This window comes from Amblyomma americanum, chromosome 1 (assembly GCF_052857255.1).
Source record: "Amblyomma americanum isolate KBUSLIRL-KWMA chromosome 1, ASM5285725v1, whole genome shotgun sequence".
In the NCBI taxonomy this organism is placed as follows: domain Eukaryota; kingdom Metazoa; phylum Arthropoda; class Arachnida; order Ixodida; family Ixodidae; genus Amblyomma; species Amblyomma americanum.
In genome coordinates, this window is record NC_135497.1 from 348,100,532 (window position 1) to 348,106,531 (window position 6,000).

Here is a 6,000-nt window from a genome sequence, read left to right on the forward strand (position 1 = left end):
GGGGCGTGGTACAGTGGGCTGTCGGAGGAGCCCATGTTCCGGCTGCTGCTGATTGCGGTAGCCTGCACGGGCCAACTCCCACTTTTTAAGCAGCCGACCTAATAGACCGCAAAGTTGATGCCACATGATGGATCTAAACATCTTCCAATATCTGCCCTGAAACATGTCACGGGCTGCGCACAGCGGCGCTTTGTAAAATAAATCGCCACCTTGAGCTTCAACTGATTTTAAGGTGTTCCTCTTCACATTTCAGTCAAAAATTAACCAAGCTCGCCTGTATTTCTTAATATATATGTATTTTCAGGTAAATAGCAGTGTGTGATGAAATATTTAGGCAGTGATCCGACTGAATGAACATTAGGTGAAGAATTGGTGTTCGGAAAGAGGTCAGATGGCAATTTTATCAACGCCATCCAGAAGCAGCTCACTCATGATATTTTTTATTAGGTTCCCAATAATCTTAAAATGTAAGAATTATGCCGCGAGGTCTATTCAAACATATCCTGGAAGAACAATGTTGAAGTGTGCGTCTAGCTAAACAAATGTTTAAAACATGACCACATGATAATGAAACCTGATGTGAGAAAGCTGCAATAGCATTTAGATATACCTTCAATGTTTACTAAGATTCTTTTAGTCTAAGCCGAGGCTTCACTCACGCGATAAACTTAGGGTGCAGGTGGGTGGATCTTGAGGAAAATGGAAGTTGGGAAGAGGGGGCGGTGCATCTATAAGAAAAATGGCTTTCCCACAGCGTCTATCAATTCCATTTTCGTTCTGCTGCTGCATGGGCTTCTAGTGTGTGGAGGCCTCGTGGAAAATGCGGAGGAAAGAGTTTTGTGAGTTCCTGGTGGATGGCGCGTGTGGAACTTGAAAGTGGCATGCGGTGGCGTGGATTGAAGGTGTGCAGGCGCTCACCGATGGTGTGCCGTGGGGTTGTGGGTGGTTAGCGGTGCTTCTGGCGAATGGAAGCGGCCCAGATTGCAGGAAAGAAGGAATAGGAAGAAAACAAAGTGCGCGTGCCCTTCCATTTAGTGTGATAGAAGTAAGAGGCACTTCGCGACAAATGCAAGCGTTGTCTGTTCGAAGCGTCGATGCGTGAAGCCATCACCCTCGTGATGTGCCACTCACCAAGAAGTCACCTACCTCCACTTTGCACAGTGCCATCACCCTTTACAAGTCCACTCGACAGAAAATGAAAAAAGGAAGGCGAAATGGATTTCAAAGACGCAGTTTGAAATCCTGTCGCCCACCAGAGGAACCAGCCACCTCTCCACATCCCCACCCAAGATAAGACAGCCCCCTCCCCCTTTCCTCAACCGCCACCCTCAAGCCTTTCCCGCCTCCACCTTCCATAAGCGCCACCCATATTCCCAGATCTTCACTGTAGAAAAAATCGTGTCTGTGACGCCTCTAGTAAAGGAGCAACAGCATAAAACAATCATCGAGGCTTAATAAAACTGCTACCACCGCTTTATCACGTCAAGCTTCATGACCACGCTGTAATTGTTTTCTCTCGTGCTTCGTCCAGTTTGCGCTGTTTTCTAGCAAAATTATCAATTTGCACCAACTAGCCCTAAGGTTTGCATTGCTAGAGCTCTGTTTGAATTGGACTGAGCACTAGTTATCAGCAAATCCATCATGACTCTCAACTGGAGCCACAAGATCATACAAGCGCATTCGTCTCCTGAGATTCGACAAACCTAGGCAGAATTGCACGCAACAAAGTGACAACCTACACACTGCTCTGGGAGTTCTCGTGCAGCTCAGGCACGAGAGAACTAACGCGACGATTATTCTATAAGTGAAGAGTTCTGTCGCAGGTAATCTGACGCGGAGTCGAGTCCTGGTCCTTAGGAGTAGCTTTACTGTACCTCATGTGCGAAATAATACGTCTCCCACATGAGTTGCATAATGAGCTACACGTAAATATTTACTCACGAAATTTGCATATCGCAGACGCTGTTTTCAAATTTAAATGTTATTATCATTGTTTCATTTTGCAATTTTATAACCATCTGTAAAAATACTGAGTGTGTTGCGTGAGTGTAAGGAGGCTACGCGTTTCAGGTTGGTCATTTGAATGTGAGAAATAGAATCAGACGCGAAAGCGTGCTGGACAAAGATGCGTTGTGATATGTTCTCAACGATGCATCCTCAATTTGACTTCAAATGCATCTCAGTGACAGATATTGTTTCATTTTTATTTCTGTCCATTAGGTTCAAGGCACAAAGTGCCCCACAGCCTTCCTCCTTCTAAATAATATCTGAATTAGAAGCGACATAAAAACTTCGTCTGTGCCTCTCATGCGCAGTCTTCACCATGGTGTGGACGGTTCGCATACAGTGAAATGCTCGACCGACTATCGTGCCCCCGTGTTCCTCTCTATATGATCATTGCTTTAACTGTACGCGTTGACAGCACCTGATCACTGTCGCCATTGACCGGCATGCACACACTCAGAAAAAAAATTCTCTTGTTCGTGACGGCAGATGGCAGACAGCAAGACGCGACAGCGACAAGACGGGATCGCTAAAAGGCTGAACACAACGCGAGAGTATGAAAAGCCAATATAAATTGCTGGCAACCAAGACAGAACCAGCTATATTACTTATGTCACTCGGTAAGCAAGGTGAGTGCCTTTCCAGCTAAGGAAAGAGCTCTGAACACAACGCGACGTTAAAAAAAAGTCAATATAATTTGCTGGCAAACATTACAGAACCAGCTATTTTACTTAAATCACTCGTAAGCAAGTGATAGAGTGCCTTTCTAGCTCAGGAAAGAACTCTGGGCACGCTTTCGACTGCTTGTAAGTAGCGCAACTTCCTCAAGAAGAATTGCAAGTTCACGTAGCTGTTAACGCGAACAACAGGTCTCCGTGTAAACAAGATGCCGCAAGGGCCACAGCATTTTCTTCCACGGCGGGTCTCTAGTGGTTGCGCCGTACCTGCTATGCTCGAATAAGCACAGAACTCGGTCTGGCCTGCACCCGGTTGCTGCCACCGTGATTATGGTTCCTGGAACCATGATGTTGGACCTGGTTATCACAACCCAAGAGTCGAAGTGGTGGGCGTTAGCTTCGACGCAAAGCGCTTCTAACCTCTTTTCCCAGACCCCCTATATGTTCACAGCACCGCCTGTCGGGTCAGCTAGAGTGATTGAAAGAATAAGTCGCAAAGCTGCTCCTCTTCGATTCTTTGTCACCCTCTTTACCTTATTTCTTGCTGTTGTCCCGAATGTTCCTTGTCCTTCAGGACTTTATTTAAAGTTTAGAAAATCATCTAACGTTATTCAAAACTGATGCGATATTGACTTTCTGACCTTATGTATAAAGTCGGCTGTCGAAGGATATCCTGTTCAATAAAAAAACATTCGCAGAACATCAAGAAATGGCTTACCTAAAACGACATTCTGTGCGCAATAAATCGATGCTAGATTATCAAATTTAATAAGCTATATAGGTTATCGGACTGCACGCAATCATGTGGATGCAAGTCAGACGTGATACACGTTGTCACCTCCATTAGTACTGCCCACATATTTCTGGACGATAAGGCGCTAATAGTCAAGGTATACAGCATAAATTCGCGAGTTCTTCAAGAATTTGTTTCGCTCCCATTCAAATTCATTCCATGACGCTTCGTTGCTCTTCATGGCCCTCGTGCAGTAGTGGTTGGCGCGCTGGTGCTCAGAAACAATGCCGGTAAAATTAAATGTAAGAAACTGGTGGTTTCTCGAGAGCTACTCAAGGTTTAGATGCATATTTTTCTCTTTCCTTCAGTTAGCCGCTTATCAACAATTACCATTGCTACCCGCGTGATCGTTACTTCCATATTTGGTTAATGCATCTGATGGTGCTTTAATACATGCCGTAACAGCGTAAGGCCAATATACACTCATCATATGAACTTATGCAACGAAGTTCCAAGCATGTACACCAAGACTGTTAAATGTCAGTGCTGGAATTTTTTTTTTGCAACGCAACTTTTTTGTTAAGATATGGCAGAAAACTATTACGCTAAAGAAAATATATTACACCAGCGCAAGCTTTCCAGGTAAAATGTCGGGCAAAAGTTCTACTTCACAATATATGCCATTCTCCATGTTAACTGCACTGCTATAGCTGGTATCGATTTAAATTTGGGCAAATTTGCTCGCAGAAGTCCCGGTGGACTTCGAATTCTTTGAACGCATTCCTCAACACACACACATGCCACCAAAGCGCACCGATTGGTCTGGGCACCTGGACACGTCGGCTTGAGCACCGAGTCCTGGATGCTAGAACAGCCCCTTGGATTTGTTAGTTACAGCCTCTTCATGTGAACTTTGTAGAAAGAGATAAGTATTGCATCCTGAGCTCTTTGCGTCTTTCAACTACCCTTAAAATTGTATGAATGAAAACCGCCTTATACCAAACACCACTGCTCCCTTAAAACCTCTAGAAATTTCTAGTCCATTTAAAAGCAAAGGAAGTGAATTAAGCGCTAAGTTCAGTTGGTGCTATCTTTGCAAAGAAGCTTCCTTCCGGGGCAACGTGCTTATCGTGGGACGTTGGTAGGTAGATCAATACTTTAAGCTACCAAAACAGATGAAAATGAAGCAATACAGGATGACTTATGTCGTCCATAGCCACTTCGAAAAAATTTCGTCAGCTTCCTAAATTTTGACTGTTTATTTGCCGCCGCAAAGATATTAGCCGCGTATCAACTATCTCCACAGCCATCTGCGTCTCCGGTACCTTCACCTTCTTGCTGGGGGAATGTAATTTTCGACGCACTCACCTGGTGACCATACTAACTTGACGTTATCGTGTGTTTACACATTTAGATAAATACGTCTGCCTCTGCTTAAAGGGACACTAAAGGGAAATAATGAAATTACAAACATGGATTGAGTATTCCTCGAGAACGCTGCCAACATTTATTAATAAGAAAGCATTACTAAGCTATGTCGACACCGGTAGTGTCCGAAAATTGTGTCCGCAAAACGTGGAAGCAAGAGTGCTGGGGTGAAATCTATAAACTCAGTGCTTAAACAATGCCGAGCCATTTATTAGTAATTAGATGTTAACATTATTCATTAATTAGTATCCATGTTTAGACGTCTTACTTGGAAGCATTAATTAAAATGTTTATTAATTATTCTAATAACTGCGAGTACTAACAAATGTAACTAGTGATGCTATATATTAATGGTATTTAATGAAGCTAATTAGTGAGACCATGTGACGTGACAGAGGTGTGACGTAATTGGTTGTCACGTCATCCCACACGTGTGATGACGTCACACCTCAATTTCTTTGAGTAACGCAAAAACGGAGCCCTGAATGTAGGTTTCTGTAACCAAAGATGATACGCAGGTTTTCAATCAGCCATATAACATTGCACATGACGCCGATGGAAAAGAGCTACCAAATTCGACAAGGAGCCACCAACGCCGCAAAAAACACTAATGGTTTCGGATTTCTCCAGTGCATTCTCTGCAGTGCTGTCTAAGTTTTTCTCAGCGAAAAATGGTCGCGTTCTTGCGAAAATCGCAAATTAAATTCCTGAAATCTTTCCGCATTCAAATCGCCAGAAAATTTATTAATATCAACGTTATTTCTGAAATGTAGTAGCGCTCTGTCTCTCCGGCCAACCACAGCGAGAAAGCCAAGCCTGATCTCCGGCTCGATCGCATTCGATAGCATGCGCAAATGCTCTCTTCTTTGATGTTTTTTCGCAATCAGGAGTAATCCACAGGCGTTGTGTGTTTTATGACCTTTGAATCATTGTCTTGAGCTCATGTCAAGATTGCTTGTTTTAAAGTCCCAAAGCGGTTCAGGCTATGAGAGACGCCGTAGTGGAGGACGCCGGATAATTTCAACCGCTGGGGTTTTTTAGTGTGCACTGACATCGCACAGTGCACTGGCCTCTAACATTTCGCCTCCATCGAAATGAGACCGCAGCGTTTTTCAGTCCAGCAGCGGAACACCATAGCAAATAATCTATCGTGGCTGA